Source organism: Alosa alosa, chromosome 16 (genome assembly GCF_017589495.1).
Source record: "Alosa alosa isolate M-15738 ecotype Scorff River chromosome 16, AALO_Geno_1.1, whole genome shotgun sequence".
NCBI classification, from domain to species: Eukaryota; Metazoa; Chordata; class Actinopteri; order Clupeiformes; family Clupeidae; genus Alosa; species Alosa alosa.
The window spans coordinates 30,837,532-30,855,390 of NC_063204.1; positions in this window are offsets into that span (position 1 = coordinate 30,837,532).

Below are 17,859 nucleotides of genomic sequence, written 5' to 3' on the forward strand. Positions count from 1 at the left end.
TGAGAACATGCAATGGTGGGGGATGGGATCAGGAAGGGTCATATGGGAGGAGACTGCATGATGGTGTGTGTATGTGTCTGTGTGTGTGTGTGTGTGTGTGTGTGTGTGTGTGTGTGTGTGTGTGTGTGTGTGTGTGTGTGTGTGTGTGTGTGTGTGTGTGTGTGTGTGGAGTGTTCCTCAGGGGCAGATGTGTGTATGAGTGTGTGTGTGTGTGTGTATGACACACTGTCCTCAGAGGGCTCATAACATCAGTGAGACAAAGCTGACTGGTCACCATCCAGAAGACTACAGTATGCTCTCTCTCATCTCCAGGCTAACAGAAAGAGATGCATAAAAACACACTGGGGGGCTATGAGACACTGCATGCGCCCATTCAGTCTGAGCAAACATTGATATTCCCATACATACACTCATATAAATAAACACGCACATACAGATGGGAAGAGATATAAAGCTCAGAGGATAAGTGAGCCAAAATATGAGACCAATGTCATCAAACCACATCAACCCTCAAAATACTAGAGTTGTTAAATATGTAATATGAACAGATTTGATTCTGTATTTTGTAAAATATATATTTTATAACAAAATTAGTCCTACATCCTTCATGGACACTGAATTTGCCTGGAACTTACCCTGGATGGTCACTTATGAAAAAACTGGCACAAAACATTACACATATGGCAAAAGACTAATTTGTAAGTCATCAACTTTAAAGCATAACCTTTAACTTTGAATCACTGAGATTCATCATTTCTTTTAGTGCAGAAACTCTTATGCATTTGTTCTTATGCATTCGTTAAATGGCCAACCTGTTCTGGGGCTCGTTTCTAGAAAAGTTAGCAACGACATTGCTCAACCACCGTGGTACGACGCAACTTGCGACCAAACAACAACAGTGTTACACCTGTTTCCAGAAAGCATTGTGACCTGTTTCCAGAAAGCATCGTGACCTACAGTTGTAGTTCCAAGAGCGTTGTTGATGATGCATCGGTACATATCATTGGTGGAAACAGTGGCAACTTGTAATACCCCACCCCCTAGAAATTCTCTGCCACGGCCTATGTCGACATTTTTCTAATTTAAACCAAGTGATTCATGCTAGCATTGTCATTGCCATCTGCAAAAACCTAAACCTATTGCAAGTATATAAAACATTTTACTTAAGCCGACTAATATGTGTCAATATTTGCGTTAAATATCTATGTTGGGAAAAATATATAGCCTACACAAATTTCAGGGTATTGCACATTTTATTAACTCGTGGCATCCTATCTCTCCTTTTCATCTCTGAGTAAGAGTAGGCCTACAGAACTTACGCCTGCAGAAAGTCATTAGTTTCTGACAGCGCTACTCGACCAGGGTTCGACCAAGGGAAAACAGGTTCTGGGAGAGTGTTTGGCTCGGGGTCATGGTGCAAAGGACCCTAGGGTGAAATTACTCGAACCATCGCTTTAAGTAATACAGAATGTAGCATGGCTCTGACTCCTTTTTAATCTTCTCAAGATAGTTTTAGCTTCAACTTCATTCTTGTGCTTCACGTGTAACAGAACAACAAAACAAATTCTTATATGTTCCTGTCTTAAAAGGAAGTTTACATGGAAGTTTAATTCATACTTAAAGTCAAAGTGTTTGCTTTTTAATATATACTATCCTATTTTATTTATATATCACTGACAAAGATCAGAGGGTCACCAATCATCAAACAAGAGAGGGCTGGGTTACCCTCCGTTCCAACTGCTGATTCTGGAACAGCTCAGGCTGATCAGGCTCGGATCTGTGTAAGAATCAGACTGCATGTGATGGGTGAGATCATTCCGATATTACTGCAGCCAAACCAGTCATTTTTTAGCGCAGAAATCCCAGGGGCAATCTTCTCTCATCTGAGACTAAATCGATTGCATCTCCTCAACTCCTCGACTTTGGATCGTCAGAGAAAATGTATTATGACTGGTGCTTATTAGAAAGAAGTGAGAAAGAGAGAGGGAAAAAAAACAATGATATTCCAGGATTTGGGGGCCTCAGTTATGAAAATCAATCATTCATGGGAAACTTTTGATTTCAGTGAGAAAGTTATTCATCCTTTAAGCATATGTGCATGTGTGCCAATGTGAGGGTGTATGGGTTAAAAGGGATTTTGGGATGAACACAGTCACGGACAAAATGAATAGCATTTCTGCAGACTGTGGTGTTTGAAAAAGGTAATTCAAAACAGGTCAGGACGGTGCCAGACTAAAATGCAATAAGGATTATTGTTATACACATCACTTTATGGGTAACCCAGAAAAACAGATTGCACGTTTACTGCGCAAATATGCCATCACCATGACCCCCAACCTCACCAACACCAAAAAAATACCATCACAGAAGTATAATTTATTTCTTGCCAGATCTCAACTGTGAAGTCAAATTTGATTCTCAGAGAGTTCAGTTAATGCATGATGTGCTACACCACAGAGAGTGGGAATGAACTATAGAAGAGAGAGAAAAAACTTCTTGAGTATAGATTTCAAATTGTTGCCAGCTCTGTGTCTCGAGAGCAGAGGGTGGAGTAGAACAAAGATGAATACAGAATCTGTTTTAGCCCGCGGGCGTATTCCCTCATGTAAATAATTCAAATGATTATCAAAATTCAAGCAGAGATCAAACCTCACTCTTCCCCTTTACATAATTTCAAAAGTAAAACTACTCTGTCGGGTTCCTTTGATAAATAGTATATAGTCTCTCATTACAAATTGAAACGAAAAACAGAGTTACAGCTCATTTTGTTTTCTCTATCAAAGCTGCTCGCATTTGTGTTTTCTTAGGTGTACAGCGTTCTCATTAGAGTCGCTTACTGCTGCTCTGAAGAGCCCAGCATTAATTTTAGTGTGTGCAGCATATTGAATTTGGCCTCATTTGTACCTTGCACATAGTGTGTGTGTGTGTGTGTGTGTGTGTGTGTGCACAGCTTCTGTTTTCTTACTGACAGCATTCCGCACGCATGCCCTCATTCCCACCAGTCCGCAAGACGGGTGAACGATTGATAGCGTACATGCAAGAACAGGGGAAGAGACCATTTTATTAGCCCGAGAAGAGCACTGGAAGACAGCCAGACTATTTAGGTAAATCAAAGATATGATTCAAAGATGCAGATCTTTGGGGCTTCTGCCATTATGCAAATGGCCGTGCTGGGGGTTTCATAACCCCAGAGCCATCAAAGTGAAATTGTTAAAACTGTGTTTATGGTGTGAAAGCGTTAGATGTGAATTTCACAGTTAATTTATGATGCCGCTAAAAGTCATAAGCTCAGTGGCAAATGTAAAGGAGTTCTGACCCTATAACCATCTATTTGACACTTCACAACTGATGTTCATTTGAGAGAAAAGGACACTTAAATGTTCATACAGGGCTTCTTTATTAGCAACTAAAACTTATAAAGTAGTGCAAGTCAGTGCATCTTATCCTAAACCTACAGTGCATGGCCTGCAAATGGATCTCTTAAAAACATCTCATCACATGGGATAATTACATAGCTACTGCATATAGATTATTTGTGATAATGCTTGCATGATTGTGGAGTACATTAACATCCTCTGTTTTAATTCAGCAAAAGTAAATTGATATGACCAATGCAATTTAGATAAAGGTTGCAGGTGTGGAATATGCAGGGCCTGCAGAACATTTTAGGTTAAAACAGCATCTTGGCAGGGTGTACCTGTTTAATAGAAATGTCCCTTAAGGTGGTGGATTCCCATAAAGTCTGCCGAGCAGCTTTGATGCCCATAGGTCAGTGATGGCTAATAAGAAGTCAGTGGGGGACAGGGGTTTTCTCACTTCTCTCAGTCTTTCTCTGTCTCTCCCGCTTGCACTCTTTCACTCTGTCCATTCCTGAGATTTCAAGTTTTCTCTTTTTGTAAGACTGCCGACCCCAGAGTAGTCCTTCTGTATTGTCTTTTCACATCCAGGTACTCGGTGCATGTACCCTTTTTTCTCTCATTAGTTCCTTTCTGAACATAACTAACATATGGCATTCGTATTTAAGAGATTGCCTGCCATGACCTTCCATGCCCATGCTAATTAGGCCCCTGAGCTGCATAGGCTTCTTACAAATGCAGCCAGTGCTCATAGAAAGAGAGGGACAGAGAGAGAGAGAGAGAGAGAGAAAGATAGAGAGAGTGAAAGAGAGAGAGAGAGTGTAGGGGCCTGAGCTTATCAGGCAATGGGCACAGGCACCCAGGCCTCATCCGTGTCGGTTTCAAAAATTAACATTTCGGTTCATGTGCTTCTAATAACCACTAACCTAGCCGAACTGCCGACCACCTCTAACACAAAACCTCACACACACACACACACACACGTACATGTTCACACACACACACACACTCATGCACCCATGTCTGTGTATGTGTTTCCCCTGTCCTCTGTCACCTTCCACAGGAAATGAACGTGCCCGAAATTACTTTGACCCGCAGTCGTCGGCAGAAGCCAACCCAAGGCGGTTCGGGACAGCAGAGGCCAGTGCGGAAGATGAGCTGGAATTAAGTATGCCATTTCTTTTCATAATAGCTCCCCCTTAGTTCATTAAAACGGGGTGAAAAAGATCATTCGCGGCCAGTCATGTCTACCAGTGTGGGGCTGAGGACGGGGGTATGTGTGTGTGTGGGGGGGTTCACTCAGGGATGGGGGGGCTGGACAGAGGGACGGTCCTATGTAAATACACTTGCTGATAGACGACCAGATAGGACAAAGAGCCGACTGTCATTGACGAAGGTCGCGTATCATTGGTCAACTCTATCTCCCTCCTATGCTTCCCTGAACTTCCCTTAAATGACGGGGGATCCTCGTTGCCATATCAATACATGCCTCCCCCACCTCTCCAACCCATGCCTATTAAAACCATGCTCTTGGGAGCCAAGTAATATGCATGTTATAATGAAACAGGGGCTATTAACAGAAAAGCTATTTCACCTGTATCTTTTGGACATCACAGGCCTGTAATAGCCATGGAATCCTCAAAAACAGAGTCTTCTTTGATAATGGCTAGGCCGTCTCAGAAGAAGTATGTGTGTATAATTCGGTGTATTTTGCATTAATATGGAATAATCTTTCGCAGCTGAATAGTTTTTTTTTCTTCCCAGGAAATGAGAACCACTGCTTATTTCCATGAATGTCGTATTGGAATATTAGCACCATGAAACCCAAATAGATGTAGTTTATTGTGCGTGGTAAAGATGGTAAGAGGGCCTGATGTTATTGGAGATTTGTATGACATCAAACAGGATAATAAAATGTGTCAATATCATAAAACCTGTAACAGCGTCTCCCACCTTCTAAACAGAGTTCCTAAATGAGGATGAGAAGACGCTTTATCACAAACTATCCCAGATGCTTAGTGAGGATGACGCTTCAACCATCATAGATTTGCCAGGTAATGCAGACACTTATATTTCCTGCTCTTCAGTTTTACTAATCAACATCAGTGACCCAATATCAGTGAAGAATAGTCAGGTGTCTTTAACTGTGTGAGTGTTGATAAACTGATGATACACAAGGCAACTTTTTGAACAGTGTTGCTGATCAGTATTCCTTAGTATTATTGGGTACATTCCCACTGATATTGGGCCTCATTTTTTTCTGGAGTATTTAACCAGAGCAGGCATGTTATCAAGATCAATAAATCAGAACACACAACAACAACAGCAACAACAACAACAACAACAGCTATAATTTATCAAGGCACCCAAAACGCTTTAGAGTGAAGGGGAATCTCACTAACCATCACCAATGTGCAGCACCCCCCTGTTATGTACGGCAGCCATATTCGCCTGAACACTCACACCAGTTTAGGGTGATATGGTTGCCCAGTTACATTGCTCAAAAATTGACCAGCGCATCAGCACCTTAAATGCAGAAGTCCAATTCTGCTAATCAGCATGGCATTGAGTGAGCAAAAGAGGCTCAATGAACAATGTCAGGCAGCTTCTGTCACAAGAGTCTTGTAATGTGGTTCAGACTCTAGACTCTGTCAACTGCCTTGAGACCATTTCAGTTGTTAATTGCGCTATATATTCAATAAGTTGATTTGAATTAAATTAAGTTTGACTAACCAAAAAAGCTATTGGGTGAGCTAACTAGGGCCAGTGAACAGTGCAGCAGGCAAGTCTGACACCTTTAGCCATGCTGGATGTTGCGTCGCCATAATGCAACGAGCTTTCCCCTTCGCTCCTCGGGTCCATTGTGTGGCGGCGGCAGGCATGCCGTGTCCCATTAGCTGTGCCTCATTTGAACACGCACCCAAACAGGCAAAAATGGTGGCCACCATAAGCCGCCATTGTTCTTCCTCTCCTAGGAAGACAAGTCGCCCAGGATCCTGTTGACTCGTCGTCGCTCTCGACGATGTAATTCCGGCACACAAGTGATGGGCTTAGGCCGTGCGCGACACGCGAGGATGCAGCCGGCTGGTATTATTACGATTGTTGTGGATTTAGCTGGGGAGGCGAGATTAGCAGACAGGGCCATTGTCTCAGAATGTACATGAAATCCTGGAGAGAAGCAGGGGAAAAAAAAAAAAAACAACAACAGTAAAGAGGATCCATTCAGGATTAACAGTTTTCACACATGGGAGAAAGACAGAGGGAGAGAGAGGGAGAGAGAGAGGGTATTGAGTCGGAGAGCAGAGCTCTATTCCTTCTGCATTGTCCAACCAGGAGCATCCAAGTGTGCAGCTGGCTGCCAGTGGCCCTCTTCAGCGGTGGCTACAATAGACTTTTACACAATCACTTCACCCTCTCCCCCCCCCCCCCCCCCCCCCTCCCACTGGCGCAGGCTGCACACAAGGAGAGGCCTGGGCTTTTCTCATAGCAGTCCCCAATGCTTTGTGGTTCCGTCGCTTTTCTCTGTCTTGCCCTCCCTCCCACCCTCTCTCTCTCTTTCCCTCTCTATCCCTCTCTGTCTCTGTCTTTCTCTCTCTCTTTTTTAGCCTGCTAAGACGGGCTCAACACAAAGCCGCTTTATTGGGAATGAGCGGGAAGAGGCCTCATTAGCTAAAATGGACACCGTCCAGTGCCTAGACATCTTAAGTAGGATTCCTCAATGACAAATCCCGCAAATTCATGTTTTCCCCTGTGTGGTGACAAATCAGTATATTACACATTACACGCTTGGTTCCTTCCCAGTCTAGAGCTGGCCTCTCTCATCAATAATGACTAGGCAGTATCACAAGATTCCTATTTATATGAGCACAGAAATTCAGTTCATAACAAAGCATTGCTTGTGTCTTTTTAACCAGTTTCTCTAAAGCTATGATTTCCTAAACCCTCACTGCAAGTGCAGATTAAGCAGTGGTTAGGTAGGGTGACTCACTGCACTTTGTGTTGCTGACATCATGAGAACCATGTTATTCTTTTAGATCTGCAGGAACATTCCAGAAAGAAAATGTCAATAAAGATCCCATGTGATGATGTTAGCTATATTATCCGACTGTATAGGAGCTGCCACAGTCATAAGGGCTGTTTGTCGACCCCGCACTTTCCAGGATGAAAAAGTGCAACCTGCGTAAGCTGGAGGAAAAGAAAGATAGGAGCAGACTCTAGCAGCCACTAGGGCTGACCCGGGAGCTTCAGCGCCACATCAGGGCCAGATTGGCGCCAGAGATTGCTGTCTGGGAGTTTGTCGCCACCGTCGCACCACACACACACACAAACACACACGCGCACACACACACACACACACACACACACACACACACACACACACACACAAGCACACACACATTTCCTTGACCTCTAATGAGCCATTGCGGCATTGGCACTCTCTTGTTCACAACACACACACACGCCCAAGCATGCGCACACACACACTCACAACTCTTGCTCACAACACCGTTCCCTGCAACTCACACCAGCAGTATTTAATGCCAGAAGAGAACATTAGTGGCACGATGACACCCGGCCATCATTAGCTTGTCTCTTTTTGATTAACTCTGAGGTTTAATTAAATCTCTTAATTTTGTGTGCACAAAACTTGGCACACACACACAGAGACACACACACAAAAAGGTGTTTGATGAGGGCATGACTCTATTCTCCTTTCAAGGCCCTAAAGCATGGAGGTGTTATACTATAGCTGTCCCAGGGGAGATCTACAGTGTGTGTGTGTGTTTGTGGCTGTGTGTGTGTGTGTGTGTGTGTGTGTGTGTGTGTGTTTGCGCGCATGTCCGTGTGTATGTGTGTGTGTGTGTGCACATGTATGTTTGTATGTATTGTCAATACATGAGTTGGTGTGTGTATGTGTGTGCATGCACTTATATACCTGTATACATATGTGAGTGTGCCTACAGTATGTTTATATGTATACATACACATGTGCAATTAGAACCTGTCTCTGTTTGCATGTTTGTGTGTGTGTGATTGCTTACATGTATTGTACTGTATATGTTTCCTTGGTCATACCCACGTCTGTGTGTGTGTGTGTGTGTGTGAATGTGTCTGTGTCTGTGTGGATGTATATGTTTGTATGTGAGTGAGTGAGAGAGAGAGAGAGAGAGAAAGTGTGATTATGTGTGTGTGAGAGAGTGCCTGAGTGTGTATGTCTATGTACATGTATTGTATATTTTCCTTGGTCATACCTATGAGTGTGTGTGTGTGTGTGTGTGTGTGTGTGTGTGAGAGAGAGAGAGAGAGAGAGAGAGAGTGTGTGAGTGTGTTTGCATGTTTACATGTATATATGTGTGTCCCCTTGCTCATCCCCTGGTCTGCAGGTACAGTGCTGCCCAGCGGAGGCGAGGAGGCCCAGGAGACGCGTGCGGTGGCGGTGGCTGGGGCCTGCGGCTCTGTCCCGGCTGCGAGCAGATGGAGGGATGGCCTGAGGCGGGAGGCGGAGGAGGGGAGGGAGGAGGTGATCCCTCGCTACGTGGAGCAGCTGAGGGAGCGCGTGCAGGATGACATGATCCCGCTTGGCTGTCTTTCTCTGCAGCAGGTCAGAACCACAAAAGAAGAGGGATCTGTGTCAGGACTGACAATGCAGACGTACACACACACACACACATGGACCCATACATATGCACACTCACACACACACACACACACACACACACACACACACACACACCAATATACAGAAACACATACACATACACACACACACACAAACACACACAAACACACACACACACTCACCAACAGTCATTACAGGCCCTCATTTGTCTGGAGTTCATTCTGAAGTGGGACAGATTTGGGACTTCAGCTTATCTGGAAATGCAGCTCCATCCCAAACCAGTGAGGGAACAGTATTGAATAACTCTTAATTTCTTTCATCCCTCTTTTCTCCTCGTTTAGTCATTGTGGCCCAGTTTCCTTTGCATTCCCTTCTTCTTTTCACACAAACGCATCAGAGCAGACTAACTTTGCCTCCAAAGTATTCATTTTGCTGCCTTCGTGCGGCATACTATTTTGTGACTCTTCATCATTCCTTTTTTTCCATTTGGCTTTGTCAACAATCCCAGCGTCCTTTCAAGAAAACTAGAGCGTGACTGTTGTTTCTGTGTGTGTCCTTTGTGAAAACAGGGGATTTTTTTTTGGAGTCCAATAGTAAACATGTGAAGAAGCTTAGGAAACGTCTCCCTTCCATCCACCACATCAGTCACCAGGGTGAAAATGAGAAACATTGTGCTTCTTTGTCAAAAACAGAGCGCCACTCCAAACATTATCAAATGCATAACTAAAGTGGATAAGAAAGAAATATTATCCAAAGTTATTTATAGTCTCGTAATCTTTTCTTGGCGACTTTGTCGAAACTGAAAAAGAGAATTAGGAGTTTCACATTGAAGAGCGTCCGCACAAGGAGAAAGTGAGAAAATTGATCCACAATACAGTACGTTACAGTGGATCAGATGTTATGGTAGATCTTGAGTCATCGCTTGCGTGGAGGATAATCAGCATTATCTGTGCATAGTGGTGTTTTTTATTCCTCCATAAAGGCGTTGTCGCTCTCCAACTGTTTCTTCGCCCACTTTGTATTGAAAGAGCACATCATCCACTCAAGCTTCGCACATCTATTTTGGAAGTATATATTGTCTTGTTTCTTTCGCTTTTTTTTGTATATAAATTGTTCTTAACGCACAAAGCCTTTATGCTCCTTCACAAGAGTCTTGTCAGTCAGTGGCTACAATAGCACCTTCAATGGAGGAAAATTGCTGACTGAATGGTATCCCCCCTGAAATGTTCATCAAACGCGGCAGTGGTTATGTCTCTAGGGCCTGGCTTGGATCGATCGCCTGGAGATTGTATTACCGCGCTGTTGTTTAGGCACCGCTGCTTTAATTCGCACAACCGTTATTCCCTCTCTCAGTCGGGCCCGCAGTGAATGAGTGTTTCCGCTCTCTCTCTCTCTCTCTCTCCCTCTCTCTCTTTTTTTCTCTCTCTGTCTCTCTTTCTCTTTTTTTTTGGCAGGAGGCGAACACAGGGAAAGGAGGGATGTCACCGGAGAGGGAGTGGGCGAGGAAGCGAGGACTAATGGCCTTCTTAAGGGAGAATGCAAAGGTACTGAACTGTGTCCAAAAAAAGGGAAGATTACTCGAGGTATGTCCAATGGGATTTGCTGAAGGTGCTGCCTGTATGTCTGAACTCATTTCAATTCTCAATACTGAACTCAGGGCCAGATGTACGTAGATTTGCAAACGCAGCGTAATCAGCGCCATGGCCAGCTCGCAGAAAGCGCACGCTGAGCTTCTTCAGTTTACGTGGTATTTATCAAACCTGCCGTTCATCAGGTAATCAGCGCCTTTCTCCGCCCGCTACCTCAATTTGCTAACGTTCACAACTGAGCGGCATACTTCAATCACAAGCGCAACTGAATGAATGCTGATGACAACATTAAAAGGAATCAAACGTTTAGTGATCATGAAATAATACAATACATGATAAGATGTCAACAAGCAGGGAGATAATGAAGAGCAGTAGTTCTACTCAAACTACTTGTAAACAAAGAAGATTGGTCAAATCTAGCAAGTAGGAAAGTTTAAGTGGATGACGTGAAAGTGAAAGTAAGACATTCGAAAGGCCAGCGAAAGTTAAGGTTTCTTTTGATATAGTACAAAGACGCAAAACTGGTAGTGACTTTGTTGTCTTTGAAAGTTTCTCTTATTGAAGTATTTAACCGCAATTTTGATTAACACCGGCGTTTACAAGGCGGAAATATTTTGTGCACTTCCATGGGCAGTTTTCGTACAGAGGAATACCTAATGAAGCGCATTTTACGCTTCTCTCATCTTTTTACACAAAACTCCCACTTTTCCCCTGACCCTCCTATGAATGCATGAATGACACGGAAAAGTGCAAATTGCCATTCTCAGTTTCTGCGACAGGCAGTCTGCAGTTTTACCCAAGTGCGGCCTGTTTGTACGTACCACGCCATGTTTTTACGCGCACATTGCGAGGAAAATATGCCTCAAGTGGGTGCAAAAGCAAAGTACTGTACATCTGCCCCTCAGGCTCACCTACCTGCTCTGGTGAATGGTTGTGGTCAGGCTAGTGGCAAGATTTGGGTGGTCATTTTTAGATGAATAAGGAGTTGCAGTGAGACAATAACCATTGGTCATATATGATGTTTTCTTTTTTTTTTTAAGTTGAATTCATGAATAAAAATGCTGTGCTTGACATTGCCATAGTGTTAAATGATCTCTGCCCTGCCTGTGTTTTAATGTTCTAATGACAAAGGAGTCAGACTGCCAGGGACAAAATCACCAAGAGGAGACAATACTACAGGACAAGCTTTATGCATCATTTCAACGGTATATTTCATCTTGTAATGTGTATTTACCTCACTATATGCGTGCGCACTCACACACACACACACACACACACACACACACACACACACACACACACACACACAAACACAAACTAGCACATGGTCACACATGAATACACACACACACACACACACACACACACACACACACACACACACACACACACAGAGTCATCCATTGATGATATCTTTTAAAATAATAATTTATCTATATCTTCAAGTAGGAAACATAAACATTCTGCTGACATATGTGAAGGCTTGCTACGCTCTGTTTTGCATTGTATTGTCTGTCCTGGTGCGTTTCGGCTGCCGTGAATTGCCTTGGGGGGGTTGGAGAATCTGTCCATATCATTGGATGCAAGGGGCATCAACTCTGCTCCATCCACTTCCGACTAGGCAGAGGGCTCGACGCGTCTCTGCAGTCTTCGCCTCCAGGCTGGAGAATGTTTAAGTTTTTAATAATTGTGCGGCACCACACTGGCCATCGTAATAGAATCAAGTAAACACACATCAGCCTGCGTGTAACCGAATTGCATTGTGGGCCACGAGTGGGACTCCCAAGCTGTCAAAAGATTGTGGATAGATAGGAACGTGTTTAATATATATATATATATTTTTTATTTTTTTCTCCATACCAGATGACCTTCCCTCTGTATCCTTGGCCCTGTAAATTTCTCCTCGTATCATCACTTGGTGGCTATTAGACATTATAGACTTAATGCACATTGCCTAAGGCTACAGAATCCGGGATTCAATGGGAAATGATTGTGGAGCTGGTTTGGAAACGGAGGTCAGTCAGACTTAAACCAGAGCTCTGAGGAGTCGGAACACACCCCCAGCACAATGCTCTCGGCAACAAACCTGTATTTTAATGATGGGTCTGGACAAAAAAACACTGCTGCAATATAAATTTTATTTAGCATAAATGATTTGTTTGATGGGATGCAAACTGCAAAAAAAGAAAGCAACTGCTAACAACATTTCTTAGTGATTTTTTTCTTTTCTGAAAGGGAAGTCTCCTCTGGTAGGGAGAGGCGAGGGAGAGCATTGCTTTATTTTGAAGAATTAAGCAAGGAAGCAAGGAGGCAGAGCGGAGAGTGTGGCTTTATTGCATTAGGCCAGATAAGATTGAAAGGCCAAGAGGCGATGTGGGAAGAGAAAGAGAGAGAGGGAGGGAAAGAGAGAGAGAGAGAGAGAGACTGTGTGTGGGCGTCTGTGTGTACGTCTGTGTTTGCAGTGTGTTATTAGATTCACTGCTGTTGGCTACAAAGTGGAACAAGCGAGAGCAATATGCAGGTGGCTGTTAACACAGTTAGGGCCTATGTGTGTGTATGTGTGGGTGTGTGTGTGCTTTGGCAGAGCGGAGGGACGCTTGCTGAAGGCACTACGTGAGCAAAGAGGGGAAGTCATCACCAAATATGGACAGCTCACTGTTGCCACAGCGATGGATGAGCTGCCACATTCCTCACCTATGGAGCCAGCCCTTCACTGGCAGGTATATGTCCTGACCTTTGACCTCTAGGATGACCAATGAGGAAACAGAAATATGAGTTACTGGATATTTGTCATTTATGTTTTGTCCTGAATTCTCCCCCTTACCCCCCTCTTGGTTGTCTCTGCTTGGTTATGCATGCAGACTGAGAGGTTATGAAAGATGTGTTTACGAAGCAGGAATGATTTTTACCAAAATGCTCAAATGATGTAATTATGTGAAACCTTCAAATGAATGGAAAAATGGAAAGTGTCAGCAGTGCATTTTTGTTTTGCTCTCTTTCTCTCTGTCTCTCTGTTGCTCTCTCTCTCTTTCTTTCTGTTGCTCTCTCTTTCTCTCACACACACACACACACACACACACACACACACACACACACACACACACACACACACACACACACACACACACACAAACACACATGGCATCTTCCATACATATACAGTGCCCACACAAAGACACACAAACAGGCCCGAACATAAAAGGCTTTTCAGTGTTTACCATTTAGAGCAGAAATTACTTTTCCTTTTTTCCTTTCCTTTCTCTCTCTGTATTTCTCCCTGGTGTGTAAAAGCCTTTTTTATTTACAAAAAAAGAGGAGGGAGGGAAGGTGTGTCTGCCTGTTTCTATGTGAGTGTCTGGGTGGGGTGTGCCTGTGTGTGTGTGTGTGAAAGAGAGAGAGAGAGAGAGAGAGAGAGAGAGAGAGAGAAAGAAGAGAGAGAGAGAGAGATATTGTAAGTTGAGGATGGAGGCTGGCTAAGGCCTTGCCGCCACCATGCAGGCTTAGCGATGTAATGAATCTTCTATCAGCCCTTCCTGCCTGGGTGACAACTCGCTTTGAGGAAGGTTGTAAATGCAGGAGAGATTGTGGTATAATTCCTCAGACTGGCACTTCTGCCCCCCAGTCTCCATTCGATTATCTCCCAAATTGCTGTGTTTCAGGGAGATAAAGATTTTTTATGGCTTGCTGACTTGAAACAACCAGCACAGCCAGGAAAAGCAATGGCCAACCTGCCATGCATAGTAATTTCATTGGTAAATGACAAAATCTTTGTTTATTTGACATTTCCAAAATTACTGCAGCAGATGAATCTCAAATATAAAATGTCACATTTGGCATGCAAAACTATGAAAATATATTTCTGTGCAAAATTCATGGAGGCATTTAATTTAGAACGTGTTTAATAACCAAGTCTGCCTGCATCACTAATCCTGCCTCGAGGTCCTGAAAAGATTGTCATATTTATTCACTGGTTTTTTTCTTCTCTCCCCCTTCTTCACTCCGAAGCCAAAAATTTTAAGGGTAAATGTTCATTGTTAATTAAGATTTACTAATTAAAATGAAAATAATTAACGAGAAAGCTTAATCTCCGAATATTAGGCTATACTTAGAAAGAAGTTTTTGTATGTGGCATTTCCTCAGTATGAAGAGAGTGCGCTTTTTTTTTTTTTGCTTTGGTGATCTGTCACTGTGGAAGCCTGAAAAGATTCTTCGGCGAAGGACGCCTTCGTGCCAAAAAGAGGGGGAAGGGGGCAAGAAAACAGCCGAGGATGTGTGGCTGGCTGCTTTGATCTCATCTGTAGGAGTGGTGTAATGCTATGGCACTTTCGGCACAACTACGGCTCCGGGCAAACAAGCCACCTCTGATATGGAAAATTGGCTCACTTCACCTTTTACCTTCCTGGAAATCTTGACTTTTCCATAATGTGTGAGTGCAGTATGTTTGAGTATGCGTGCATGCTGTCTGTGTATGTGTGTGTGTGTGTGTGTGTGTGTGTGTGTGTGTGTATGTGCGTGCGTGCGTGCCTGTTTGTGTGTGTGTAGGTGTGGATGTGGGTGTTCATTTGTCCATCTGGGCCAGTTCTAGATCATTACAGTGTAAGTGAAATGCTATCTAAATTATTCCTCAAAAAGCTTGGCTCGTGTGATATCAATATGCTGTTCCTAGGAAGCAGATGTACTGATAAAGTCCAGCCACACAGAAGCTGCAGAGAGGGCAATTGCAGAGAGAATTGTACATATACCAGAACAGTAATGCAAATTGCAGTGGGGAAAAAATGTGTGTGTGTGTGTGTGTGTGCTGTGTGTGTGTGTGTGTGTGTGTTTGTGCGCGTGCACACTATACAGTAATATACAGTATGCAGTAAATACGTAATAAATATTTTCTGATTACCCCCTGAACACCCCCCTTGTGGGGGATTGGAAGCCATAACCTCCTGGATATGGATGTGTGGGCTAAACCGCTTTGCCACCAATTATGCTCGTCTCAGAGCGGCCTAAATTGTCTTTTTGTCGGATGCCCTCGTGAAAGACGCTCAAAGAGGAGATTGGGCCGCATTACGGCAGGGCTCATCTCGGCTCTCAGGGCTCGGAGCGCGCAGCTCGCAGCTCTTTAGCGTGGCACGCACAGGCTTCCCCTGTGGTGGCGGGCACTGCCAGGCATTCCACATGCTACGCCCGCTGGTTCGGGATTAACCAAGAACCGGGAGCGGGTACCACGCATCACGTCAGACCGTCTTCCGTATGTGTGTGTGCATGTGTTTGAATGTGTGTGTATATGTGTGGGGGGAGAGGGGTGTCAATTCATGTTTGTGTGTGTGTGTCTATGTGTTTCTGTTTGTGCAAATGAGAGTAGGGATTTCTTTATAGGGATGCGTTGAATTTCTTCCCCATTACTCCTGGAGGTACTGAGCCAGTTGTGGTTGGCTCCGTGGTTGTACTTCCATTGTGAGTTTATGTGTGTGTGTGTGTGTGTCCATACATGTGTTTGTCATTTAATGGCAAGTAGGAGAGGACCATAAGTGAAAAAAAGTATCAATGAATATCAATTTTCAAATCAATTCAGCTAAATGGACATTTAACTTGATTTTTGACAGCAATTTAAGCAATTTGTACTTATGAATCACATTTTGTTTTATTGTTTTTTGTTGCATGGGAGGGGAGTCTATGTCTCACAGGTTGTCTGTTTCCGTTTTATTTGTTTGTTGTTTTTGTCAATGATGGCCCAGCAGACAGATGATAAAGCTGCCATAGTCTGTAGAATGCCCTCCTACTCTTTTTCCATACAAGCTTGCTGCTCTCTTTCCACAGGCGCTAATGCACAAATAACAATTCTCCCTCTCTCTCTCTCTCTCTCTCTCTCTCTCTCTCTCTCTGTCTTTTTCCCATTTCACTCTCTGCTTCCTGGACTAATCCTCACTATTCCTGGCCCCAAGACTTTTTCATTTTCTTTTCTGTTTATTTATTTTTATTTACCTTTTCTTCATCTCTGTCAGAAATCCTTCCTCTTGGTTTAATGCCAGTATATGCTACATGTGATTCTCTTAGATTATTATTCCATCATCTTACAGTTTTTCTCAATGGCTAAAACTTCTCTCAAAATTGTCAACACAAAACCCCATTATCAAACTTCATTCATGAAACCTGACACTTCTTGCAAAATCAAACAATTTGCCTCAAAACAGTTTTTACCTGTACACAAAACCAAACAGTGTCTTCAGATCATACTCAAAGCACTCAATACAAAACCAATACATCAAAAAATGGAAAGCATGATGTTCAGGGCATATAACCCCTGGAGAAATATGTATTGTTTACAGTACAGTAAATGCATTTTGCACCTCCCAAAAAAGAGGGGGAAAAAGATTGCAAAGATTACTCTGTGGATTCAGCATTTATTGTACATTCAGTACAAATATAGTTGAAAAAGGAACTGGAAAAGAATTTTCAGTATTGTAAATGAAAAGTGCATTACAGTACATTATAAGGACTGTAATGTTCAGCAACCTGTTTGCACTCTGAACTGGCTTATATTGGTTGTGCCACATCATTTGAAGCAAGTGTGATCAATTTTAAGTCGTGTTTAATTTAAATGACATCTGTGCTTTATTTGTGTTAACTTTTTGCCACTAATGCTTGCCATTATGTTTCACAAGTACATCACAGTGCAAAGTGTGTTTTATTGCATGAAAATGTGTTTAGAGTTTTGCAAAACAGTCAATGAGATCTGCAAATTGCATTTCAGTGGGTGGAAATTGATTTATTCACTAAACGGGTTAAGGCCCCTGAACACTTCATATAATATTAATATGGTTTTGTTTTTTTAACTTGCATTAAAACACTGTCCTGCGGTTTAAACACAATGTGGCTAATACACAGAACATTTCTGTATAACAGTTGACTCTATAAGCATTTTCTTATGCAGAGTTTTTGTGTGTGGCACAATTTTGACAGTGAAAAGTTACACATCACTGTATGTGGGAGATTATAGGAAATCAGGATTCCTATTTACTGTGTGATTTCACAGTATTGTTTGTACTGTAGTTTGTTGCCAGGCCATGTCATTCATCGTCAGGGAAAAATACTAGTATTATACAGTAATACTATTAAAATACTATTATTAAACAGTAATACTATTAAAATAATATTATTATACAGCAATACTGTTAAAATAATATTATTATACAGTAATTGAAAATGTACCAAAGCCAAAGTGCCTGACAAAAAAACTGTAATACTATTACTGTATGTTATCTTAGCAGCCTTTGATAGAAGATTTAAGACAGATTTGGCAGAC